A 13111-nucleotide genomic window follows, 5' to 3' on the forward strand; every position below is an offset into this window, starting at 1 on the left:
GATGATACTTTGCCTCCTATTTATGATGATTATAATGATATTGGTCTTTTGGTGCCACCTACTATGGAGAGTAAATTTAATTGTGATTATACTATGCCTCCTACACTTGATGAGAATAATAATGATAGCTACTTTGTTGAATTTGCTCCCACTACTATTACTAATAAAATTGATTATGCTTATGTGGAGAGTAATTATTTTATGCATGAGACTCATGATAAGAATGCTTTATGTGATAGTTATATTGTTGAGTTTGCTCATGATGCTACTGAAAGTTATTATGAGAGAGGAAAATATGGTTGTAGAAATTTTCATGTTACTAAAACACCTCTCTATGTGCTGAAATTTTTGAAGCTACACTTGTTTTATCTTCCTATGCTTGTTACTTTGCTCTTCATGAACTTGTTTATTTACAAGATTCCTATGCATAGGAAGCATGTTAGACTTAAATGTGTTTTGAATTTGCCTTTTGATGCTCTCTTTTGCTTCAAATACTATTTCTTGCGAGTGCATCATTAAAACTGCTGAGCCCATCTTAATGGCTATAAAGAAAGAACTTCTTGGGAGATAACCCATGTATTATTTTGCTACAGTACTTTGTTTTTATTTTGTGTCTTGGAAGTTGTTTACTACTGTAGCAACCTCTCCTTATCTTAGTTTTGTGTTTTGTTGTGCCAAGTAAAGCCTCTAATCGAAGGTTGATACTAGATTTGGATTTCTGCGCAGAAACAGATTTCTATCTGTCACGAATCTGGGCTGTTTTCTCTGTAGAAAAATCATAAAAATATACCAATTTACGTGGGTGTTCCTCAGATATGTACGCAACTTTCATTAGTTTTGTGTTTTCTGATTTGAGCAACGGAAGTATTTATTAAAAATTCGTATTTACGGATTGTTCTGTTTTGACAGATTCTGCCTTTTATTTCGCATTGCTTCTTTCGCTGTGTTGGGTGGATTTCTTTGTTCCATTACCTTCCAGTAGCTTTGAGCAATGTCCAGAAGTGTTAAAAATGATTGTGTCACCTCTGAACATGTGAGTTTTTGATTATGTACTAACCCCTCTAATGAAGTTTATGAGAAGTTTGGTGTGAAGGAAGTTTTCAAGGGTCAAGAAAGGAGGATGATATACTATGATCAAGAAAAGTGAAAGCTCTAAGCTTGGGGATGCCCCGGTGGTTCACCCCTGCATATATCAAGAAGACTCAAGCGTCTAAGCTTGGGGATGCCCAAGGCATCCCCTTCTTCATCGACAAATTATCAGGTTCCTTCTCTTGAAACTATATTTTTATTCCATCACATCTTATGTGCTTTTCTTGGAGCGTCGGTTTGTTTTTGTTTTTGTTTGTGTTTGAATAAATTGGATTACATCATGCTTGTGTGGGAGAGAGACACGCTCCGCTGGTTCGTATGAACACATGTGTTCTTAGCTCATAATATTCATGGCGAAGTTTCTCCTTCGTTAAATTGTTATATGGTTGGAATTGGAAAATGATACATGTAGTAATTGCTATAAATGTCTTGGGTAATGTGATACTTGGCAATTGTTGTGCTCATGTTTAAGCTCTTGCATCATATACTTTGCACCCATTAGTGAAGAAATATATAGAGCATGCTAAAATTTGGTTTGCATATTTGGTTTCTCTAAGGTCTAGATAATTTCTAGTATTGAGTTTGAACAACAAGGAAGACGGTGTAGAGTCTTATAATGTTTTCAATATGTCTTTTATGTGAGTTTTGCTGCACCGGTTCATCCTTGTGTTTGTTTCAAATAAGCCTTGCTAGCCTAAACCTTGTATCGAGAGGGAATACTTCTCATGCATCCAAAATACTTGAGCCAACCACTATGCCATTTGTGTCCACCATACCTACCTACTACATGGTATTTTCCGCCATTCCAAAGTAAATTGCTTGAGTGCTACCTTTAAAATTCCATCATTCACCTTTGCAATATATAGCTCATGGGACAAATAGCTTAAAAACTATTGTGGTATTGAATATGTACTTATGCACTTTATCTCTTATTAAGTTGCTTGTTGTGCGATAACCATGTTTACTTGGGGACGCCATCGACTACTCTTTGTTGAATTTCATGTGAGTTGCTATGCATGTCCGTCTTGTCCGAAGTAAGAGAGATCTACCACCTTATGGTTAAGCATGCATATTGTTAGAGAAGAACATTGGGCCGCTAACTAAAGCCATGATCCATGGTGGAAGTTTCGGTTTTGGACATATATCCTCAATCTCAAATGAGAAAATTATTAATTGTTGTTACATGCTTATGCATAAAAGAGGAGTCCATTATCTGTTGTCTATGTTGTCCCGGTATGGATGTCTAAGTTGAAGAATAATCAATAGCGAGAAATCCAATGCGAGCTTTCTCCTTAGACCTTTGTACAGGCGGCATAGAGGTACCCCTTTGTGACACTTGGTAAAAACATGTGCATTGTGATGATCCGGTAGTCCAAGCTAATTAGGACAAGGTGCGGGCACTATTAGTATACTATGCATGAGGCTTGCAACTTATAAGATATAATTTACATGATACATATGCTTTATTACTACCGTTGACAAAATTGTTTCATGTTTTCAAAATCAAAGCTCTAGCACAAATATAGCAATCGATGCTTTTCCTCTATGGAGGACCATTCTTTTACTTTCAATGTTGAGTCAGTTCACCTATTTCTCTCCACCTCAAGAAGCAAACACTTGTGTGAACTGTGCATTGATTCCTACATACTTGCATGTTGCACTTGTTATATTACTCTATGTTGACAACTATCCATGAGATATACATGTTACAAGTTGAAAGCAACCGCTGAAACTTCATCTTCCTTTGTGTTGCTTCAATGCCTTTACTTTGAATTATTGCTTTATGAGTTAACTCTTATGCAAGACTTATTGATGCTTGTCTTGAAGTGCTATTCATGAAAAGTCTTTGCTATATGATTCACTTGTTTACTCATGTCATATACATTGTTTTGATCGCTGCATTCACTACATATGCTTTACAAATAGTATGATCAAGGTTATGATGGCATGTCACTCCAGAAATTATCCGTGTTATCGTTTTACCTGCTCGGGACGAGCGAGAACTAAGCTTGGGGATGCTGATACGTCTCCGACGTATCGATAATTTCTTATGTTCCATGCCACATTATTGATGTTATCTACATGTTTTATGCACACTTTATGTCATATTCGTGCATTTTCTGGAACTAACCTATTAACAAGATGCCGAAGTGCCAGTTGCTGTTTTCTGCTGTTTTTGGTTTCAGAAATCCTAGTAACGAAATATTCTCGGAATCGGACGAAATCAACGCCAGGGTTCCTATTTTTCCCGGAACCATCCAGAACACACGAGAAGGGCCAGAGGGGGGCACAGGGCCACCAAACCACACCCGGCGCGGCCCAAGGGGGCGCCCCTATGGTTTGGGCAGCCCGTGGCCCCTCCGACTCCGACTCTTCGCCTATTTAAGCCGTCGTGACCTAAAACTTCGACACCGCTTGACGAAACTCCGGAAAGACTCCGGGGCGCCGCCGCCATCGCGAAACTCCAATTCGGGGGACGGAACTCTGTTTCGGCACCCTGCCGGGACGGGGAATTGCCCCGGAGCCGTCTTCACCGCCATCTTCATCGCCATCGCTGCCTCCATGATGAGGAGGGAGTAATCCACCCCGAGGCTGAGGGCTCCGCCGTAGCTATGTGGTTCATCTCTCTCCCATGTACCTCAATACAATAATCTCATGAGCTGCTTTACATGATTGAGATTCATATGAGTTTTGTATCACTACTATCTATGTGCTACTCTAGCAAAGTTATTAAAGTAGTTCTATTCCTCCTTCACGTGTGTAAAGGTGACAGTGTGTGCACCGTGTTAGTACTTGGTTTATGCTATGATCATGATCTCTTGTAGATTGCGAAGTTAACTATTGCTATGATAATATTGATGTGATCTATTCCTCCTACATATGCATGAAGGTGACGAGTGTGCATGCTATGCTAGTACTTGGTTTAGTCTTTTGATCTATCTTACACTAAAGGTTACTAAAATATGAGCATTATTGTGGAGCTTGTTAACTCCGGCATTGAGGGTTCGTGTAATCCTACGCAATGTGTTCATCATCCAACAAAAGTGTAGAGTATGCATTTATCTATTCTGTTATGTGATCAATGTTGAGAGTGTCCACTAGTGAAAGTGTAATCCCTAGGCCTTGTTCCTAAATATCGCTATCGCTGCTTGTTTACTTGTTTTATCTGCGTTACTACTGCTGCAATACTACCACCATCAACTACACGCCAGCAAGCTATTTTCACGGCACCGTTGCTACTGCTCATATATATTCATACCACCTGTATTTCACTATCTCTTCGCCGAACTAGTGCACCTATTAGGTGTGTTGGGGACACAAGAGACTTCTTGCTTTGTGGTTGCGGGGTTGCATGAGAGGGATATCTTTGACCTCTTCCTCCCTGAGTTCGATAAACCTTGGGTGATCCACTTAAGGGAAAACTTGCTGCTGTTCTACAAACCTCTGCTCTTGGAGGCCCAACACTGTCTACAGGAAAGGAGGGGGAACGTAGACATCACCGGCCAGGAGGGCCGGAACTTCCGCCAGGAAGATTCTGCGTCAGGCGACCTGGTCAGAAAAGATTGGGGCGGAACTAGGGCGGAACCGGAAGTTCCGGCCAAGTTCCGGAAATCCGAGAAAACCATACTGGACATACTGAGCCACAAATAGTCGATTTCCGGAACTAGCCCGGAAGTTGGGTGGAAGTTCCGCTGGCCGGAACTTCCGGCCAGCTGCACCGGAACTTCTGGCCAGGTAAACAAAAGCTTCAAATGAGAGGAGCTCTGAGGGGAGAATCTGGGCGGAAGTTCCGCTGGCGGTGGCCGGACCTTCCGCCCTTGGGCGGAAGTTCCGCCGGCAGTGGCCGGAACTTCCGCCGGAAGAGAAAAACCAGCATAGCCTCATTTTTATCAGTCCAATTCATCAGCCAAGTATATATCTTGAAATCTTGTACCTGTCTACATCAACACACATAAAAATATAACTAGTGTTGACGTCAAACACACAAAACCCAAAAGGGCGGGAAATGTTCTTTCAATCTCCCCCTTTTTGGTGTTTGATGACAACACAAGTATTTGCAAGGAATGAATAATGTAAACACAAGAATGTGAGAGATATAGAGGAGCTCCCCCTATTTATGAGCAATACAACATAAGAAGCTCCCCCTATATCTTGCATCCGTCTTCCATGGGTTAGCAATACAAACATAGTGATAAGCATATATATAAATAGATCATGCACACATAGATAACCATAGAAGACTCACATCGGGAGTTTACCAAACACAACGATAAGGTTCCATACACATAGATAAGGTTCACAAACCTCATAAAAGCTAAGAACATAGTTCGACACCATAAAGATAAATGAAGTCACAAGCGATAAAAATCAAAGCCAACACGAGCTTGTGACTCCCCCATGCAAATACCCAACGGAGAGCAACCTAATAAGGTCTCACTCTCCCCCTTTGGCACCAAGGCACCAAAAAGGGATAGGAGAAACTACGCGTCCCAAGGGTCGGCGTTAGCCCAGCCGGGAGGAAGATCCGATGGAGCGCCGGGGTTAGGTGGAGTGTGAGGAGGAGACTCGATCTCAAGGCCATCTGGAGGGAGAGGAATGCCATGCTGAGAGACCCACTCAGCCTCGGGAGTGATACTCTCCTCGGATCCGGGAGGAGACACGTCCACACTGAGAGCCCGCATAATGCTCTTCTGACGAAGCCGAGACTTCTTGGCCTCAACATGCTGCTGATACTGACGGTGATTGACCGCTGAGGTAAGACAAAAAATCTGTCGCATGCGGCGGGCAAGCTTAGAAGCCCAACTAGGTGGCTTCTCATCCATGGGGGGAACATCTTCAATGGGCGCGTTGTGGCGCTTGACCCTAAGAACCTTCACTTCATGAGATGTGATGTTGAGAGGAATAGAGTGAAGAAGAGTAGTCTGACGAGTAGCAACCCATGTGTCTTCAATGAGCTTCATAATGTAAGGAGCAAATGAGGGAAGCTTTTTCTCCATCACGCATGACCACATCTCATTGTAGATGTAGTCCATCACATCTAGCCTCTCACCGGTGCCCTTCTTAGCAAAAGAGTTTGCCATGAGATCCACTTCATATAAATGCAACTCATCAAGGTTGCCACCCTTGGGTCCAATTGTTTCCCGGTAGACACGAAGCATGATGTCCCAAGTAGGGAGAAGATCCGCACTCTTGCCCGGAATACCCCAACCTTTGATATAGAGGTGTTCCAAGACTTCCTTGGTTTGAGCAAAAGAACTATCATGACACCTCCAACCATTTGCATCCACTCCCGGAGAGCGAGGATATCCAAGAGCATCTCCAAAACTTGCCAAGTTGGCCTCAAGGAGGGTGTCATTAGTCATCCACCGGAAAGTTCTAGCTTCATCTTGATCAAAGTGAACGGTGGCATAGAATTGATGAATCAAACCGATGTCAAAGTCCTTGTTGAGCTCCATAATGGGGTAGAGCCCAAACTCACCACACATAGCATAAGCTTCTGCAAAGTATCTTGTGGCGGCCATCTTGGCGGTGTCAATGGCATGTTGAGGGGCTACCCCCTTCTTGAACGGCACATAGATCTCATAAAAGATCTCCTCTTGAGTCTTGTTGTGGAAGCGCTTATCCGTAACCCTATTGTTCCGAGGGGTGAGGTAAGGGTTCATGTCCCGGAGCTCCTTGTACTCAAGATACTGCATGCCCTTCACCGACACATGAACTTGCTTGCCACGAACTGCGGATGACTTTTGCCTTTGAGCAGATTGTTGACGAGACGTGAGCTTGGATGGATGAGTACGCTCAACTTCTTCTTCTATCTCATCCACATGACCTTTGCCTCTCTTCTTGGAGCCACCTGGGATACAACCATGAAGATAGGAAAGATAAATGAGTGTATACAAGCAAGGAGGTCAAAACCAGAGCCTGCACAGGATATTGAGTAAACAACAGAAAACTGGCCAGGCCGGAAGTTTCGGTGAGAACCGGCGGAAGTTTCGGCGCACAGGGCCGGAACATCCGGCTGTTCGAAGACAGCAACATTTTCTCACCAGATCCGCGGGAATGGCATTGTGAACTGCATTACCACAACATCCTATGCAAGATCTAGTAGGGAAAGGGCATCTAGAGATGTTCTACCATAGCTTAACCTAGAGTATGCCCTATAGTTCATCTAGTGAGGTCTACCCACACATAGAGAGGGAGAGGGAGAGGGCACAAACCGGGAGGAGCCATGATGGAGGAGAGGGAGGGGATGCCAATCGACGGAGCCGATCCGGCGGAGGTCGCCGGAGGACGGAGATCCGGCCGGAGAGGATGCAGCCGCCACAGGGAGAGAGAGAGAGCACGAACAGATCTTGGATGGGGGAAAAGTGGGGGGCAGGAACTGCCTCCCCGTTCCCGACCGGTTAAGTGGAGGAACCGTAAGGGCGGAAGTTCCACTCGTTGGAGCCGGAACTTCCGGTCCCACAGAAACCCCACCAACAGATCAGGAACAGCGGGCAGAAACTGGCAGACAGGATCCAGCCGGAAGTACCGGCCGAGACGGCCGGAACTTCCGGTGAAGCAGAAAAACATGCCAGGAACAGGAATTTGACTGGGAATTGGTGCACTCGGAGAGATAGAGGATATGGCTTAGATGTGATAGGCTTAGGATAGATGATCCAAACTGTAATATGGTACATGATCACTCATTTTTGCAAATAATGCAAATGAAGGCCAAAAATGAGCGATTTCCCATAAAAACAAGGAGATGTCAATAAAATCCAATGAAGATCCAAATTACTCCAACTCTTCACAAAGAAGAGTGTGGTGGCCTAGGCCACCATATATGAGTGTTATGGCATGGCACCGCGAAGATATATCTTGGGTCCAAACCACTACTCATCATTGAAGCTCACATATCAACATATGATATAACGAGAAAGATATCTTAATGTTCGCATTATGGGGGGGGAGGGATAGCTCAATAATTTAAACCGCACTCCCCCTATTTCCATGCCCACATCTAAACCAAATAAAGTTTTGAGATAGAGGTGTGTTTGCAATATGGTCAAGCTATACTCCTTGAATCAATGATATTTAGCTCATTCCTCAAATAGCAAAACCTTGCCTCATCAAGAGGCTTCGTGAATATATCGGCAAGTTGATCTTTGGTAGGAACATAGATAAGCTCAATATCACCATGGGCAACATGATCCCTAATGAAATGATTCCGGATCTCAATGTGCTTCGTTCTTGAATGTTGCACCGGATTATAGGCAATCTTGATGGCACTTTCATTGTCACATAATAGAGGCACTTTGTCACAAATGACACCGTATTCCTTTAAAGTTTGCCTCATCCATAACAATTGAGTGCATCCACTTGCGGCGGCAACATATTCGGCTTCGGCGGTGGAGAGAGATATACAATTTTGCTTCTTAGAAGACCAACACACCAAGGACCTACCAAGAAATTGGCAAGCCCCGGAAGTTGATTTCCTATCATCCTTGTCCCCCGCCCAATCCGCATCGGTATATCCATTGAGAATAAAACTTGAGCCTTTGGGGTACCAAATACCATATCTTGGGGTATCAACTAAATATCGAAAGATTCTTTTGGGAGCCATCATGTGGCTCTCCTTAGGAGAAGCTTGATACCTTGCACACACACCAACACTCAACACTATGTCCGGTCTAGATGCACAAAGGTAAAGCAAGGATCCAATCATGGAGCGATATACCTTTTGATCCACCTCTTTACCATTGGGATCTAGTGCAAGATGACATTTGGTAACCATAGGAGTGGCCACACCCTTCATCTCGGTCATCTTGAACCTCTTGAGCATGTCTTGGAGATATTTTGCTTGATTGATGAAGGTTCCTTCTCTCAATTGCTTGATCTCAAAACCAAGGAAGAACTTCATCTCTCCCATCATAGACATCTCAAACCTATCGGTCATAAGCTTTGAAAATTCATCATTGAAAGCTTTGTTAGTAGAGCCAAAGATAATATCATCAACATATAATTGGCAAACGAAAAGCTCCCCATTGACCCTCTTAGTAAAAAGAGTGGGATCAATTAGCCCAACATCAAACCCACGGTCTACCAACAATTCTTTAAGGTGCTCGTACCAAGATCTAGGAGCTTGTTTGAGACCATAAAGTGCTTTATCAAGCTTGTAGACATGGTTAGGAAATTTGAGATCCTCGAACCCCGGGGGTTGCTTAACATAAACCTCTTCATGCAAAGGACCATTAAGAAATGCACTTTTCACATCCATTTGTTGCAACTTAAAGTTATGATGCGATGCATAAGCAAGAAGGATACGGATGGACTCAAGGCGAGCCACGGGAGCATAAGTTTCTCCAAAGTCAATTCCTTCAACTTGAGAGAAACCTTGAGCCACCAATCTTGCCTTGTTCCTCACCACATTTCCAAACTCATCTTGCTTGTTCTTGAAAATCCATTTAGTGCCTATAACATTGCGGCACTCCTTTGGCTTCTCTACTAAGGTCCATACTTTATTGCGCTTGAAGTTGTTGAGTTCCTCGTGCATAGCTTCCAACCAATCCGAATCTTCAAGGGCTTCAAATACTTTCTTGGGTTCCACTAAGGAGATATAAGCATGATGATTGCTAAAGTTAGCCAATTGCCTTCTTGTGGTAACACTTGCCCTTAAATCACCAAGGACCTTGTCATGAGTGTGTTCGCGAATTTCAAGGTAACTTTCTCTTCTTGCTAGACGACGGGCCTCGATCTCCTCCTTGGTCCTTCTTGGCCTTGGAGGTTTCACTTGATCAACTTGATCATTTGGGTCCCCGTCTTGACCTTCAACTTGAGCTTCCTCAATTTCTCGAGGTTGCTCATCCTCATGTGCTTGATCTTGGACATTATCCAGTGAAAGGAGAATATTAAATGGATATTCATCGGATCCATCATGAATCCGTGATTGATCTTGTCCTTGATCTTGCTCACAAGAGGGAGGGTTTTGTTCTTGTTCTTGGGTTGGTGCATAACTTGCTTCAAGAGATGGGGTTTGTTGATGTTGAGAAGATGAGGGCTCCACCGTGGTAGAGCATAGTCCTTCCCGAGACGCCACACCGTGTCCCTCAATGGGGCGGAAAAATCCCACACCCATTCTTACTATGGCATCTTGAAGTATTTCATCACCTGCACATACATCAACTTGCCCCACTTGGGAGCCATCATTTTCTTCGAACATCACACTACAAGATTCGATGATAATCCCGGAGGCTACATCAAAGACTCTATAAGTGTGAGATTCGGCACCGTAACCAACAAATATACCCTCCAAAGCTTTAGGAGCAAACTTAGATAAACGAACTCCTTTGATTTTGTAGAAACACTTACACCCGAATACCTTGAAGTATGAGATATTAGGCTTGTTCCCGGTGAGTATTTCATATGGAGTCTTGTTCAATCCCTTGCGGAGATAGAGCCGGTTAGAAGAGTGGCAAGCGGTGGAGATGGCTTCGGCCCAAAAATTATAGCGGGATTTATACTCCGCCATCATAGATCTTGCCATATCCATAAGAGTCCGGTTCTTCCTCTCCGCAACAACATTTTGTTGAGGGGTGTAAATGATGTCTACGTGTGCTTCTATTCTTGTAGACAGTGTTGGGCCTCCAAGAGCAGAGGTTTGTAGAACAGCAGCAAGTTTCCCTTAAGTGGATCACCCAAGGTTTATCGAACTCAGGGAGGAAGAGTTCAAAGATATCCCTCTCAAGCAACCCTGCAATCACGATACAAGAAGTCTCTTGTGTCCCCAACACACCTAATACACTTGTCGGATGTATAGGTGCACTAGTTCGGCGAAGAGATAGTGAAATACAAGTGGTATGAATGAATATGAGCAGTAGTAACGGCGCCGAAAAGCGCTTGTCGGCGTGCAGTTGATGGTAGTAATATTGCAGGAAGTAAAGATGCAGTAAAACAGTAAATAAGCGATGATTGCATTATTTGAAAACAAGGCCTAGGGATCATACTTTCACTAGTGGACACTCTCAACATTGATCACATAAATAAATAAGTTCTCTTCCTTTGTGCTACATATACTCTTGTTTGATAATGAACACCATTCGTTGTGTAGGGCTACAAGAGCACCTCAATGCCGGAGTTAACAAGCTCCACAACATTCGGCATTCATATTTAAGTAACATTTAGAGCATAATAGATCTTTGCAATTTAAACCGAGTACTAACATGGCATACACACTGTCACCTTTACACTATGAAGGGGGAGTAGATCACATCAATACTATCATAGTAATAATTAACTCCATAACCTACAAGAGATTATGATCATAACCTACGCCAAGTACTACACGATGCACACACTCGTCACCATTACACCGTGAAGGAGGAATAGACTACTTTAATAACATCACAAGAGTAGCACATAGACTAATAGTGATTCAAAGCTCATATGAATCTCAATCATGTAAGGCAGCTCATGAGATCATTGTATTGAAGTACATAGGAGAGAGATTAACCACATAGCTACCGATACAACCCTTAGCCTCGATGGAGAACTACTCCCTCCTCATGGGAGACAGCAGCGTTGATGAAGATGGCGGTGGTGTCGATGGAGAAGCCTTCCGGGGGCACTTCCCCGTCCCGGTGGCGTGCCGGAACAGAGACTCCTGTCCCCCGGATCTTGGCTTCGCGATGGCGGCGGCTCCGGAAGGTTTCTCGTACCGTGGCTTTTTTGTATCGAAGATTTAGGTCAGGGACCCTTAAATAGGCGAAGAGGCGGAGTCGGAGGGCTGACGAGGTGGTGACACAGTAGGGGGGCGCGGCCCGGGCCCTGGCCGCGCCACCCTATCATCTGGTGGCCCTGTGGCCCCCCTCTGCTGGCTCTCGGGTGTTCTGGAAGCTTCGTGGAAAAATAGGATGCTGGGCATTGATTTCGTCCGATTTCGAGAATATTTCCTTACTAGGATTTCTGAAACAAAAAACAGCAGAAAACAGGAACTGGCCCTTCGGCATCTCGTCAATAGGTTAGTTCCGGAAAACGCATCAAAACGATATAAAGTGTGAACAAAACATGTAGGTACTGTCATAAAACTAGCATGGAACATAAGAAATTATAGATACGTTTGAGACGTATCAGTAAGCAGCGGAATATTGATGACGAATTCCCTCATCACTAAGAAAATCATTGAGTGTATAGTTCTTGAACTCAGAGCCGTTGTCACTTCTTATTGCCATAATGAGGAGGTTGTGTTGGCGTTGCACCTCGGTAGCAAAGTCAATGAATATTTGTTGAGTCTCATCTTTCGTCTTGAGAAAGTAGACCCAAGTGTATCTTGAGTAGTCATCAACAATTACCAAGCAATGTTTCTTCGCACCAAGACTTGCATGAGTAACGGGACCAAAGAGATCCACATGAAGGAGCTCCAAGATCCTCTTGGAAGAGATGATAGTCTTGCTTGGATGCGGAGAGTCATGCATTTTGCCTTCAACACAAGCCCTACAAACACGATCTTTGGCAAAAGATACATTTTCCATTAGTCCCACAATATGGTTCCCCTTGTGAAGACTTTGCAAAGTTCTCATGTTGACATGGGCCAAGCGGCGATGCCACAACCAACCCACATCCGCCTTTCCGAATAGGCACATCGCACTTGAAGTGGTGGTGCCCGAAAAGTCCACCACATACAAGTTATGTTCGCGATACCCAACGAAAGCGACTTTTAGAGTCTTGCTCCACAAGAGGACCACAATATCATTATCAATAAAGACGGCGAAACCCATCTTGCCAAGGGCGGAAACGGAAAGCAAATTGTAACCAAGGGTTTTGACAAGCATGACATCCACAAGAGTAATGTTGTGTGCAACCACAACCTTGCCAAAACCCAATACCTCGGATGTAGAATTATCGCCAAAGGAGACGGTGATATTATTTATATTGGGCCTCAACTCCTTAACGAGGTTCTTGCCGCCGGTCATATGACTTGTACATCCACTATCAAGTACCCATTTTGAACCTCCGGCGGCATAGTCCTACATGAGATCAATTCTTG

The sequence above is a fragment of the Lolium rigidum genome, chromosome 1 (genome assembly GCF_022539505.1).
Source record: "Lolium rigidum isolate FL_2022 chromosome 1, APGP_CSIRO_Lrig_0.1, whole genome shotgun sequence".
Classification (NCBI taxonomy): domain Eukaryota; kingdom Viridiplantae; phylum Streptophyta; class Magnoliopsida; order Poales; family Poaceae; genus Lolium; species Lolium rigidum.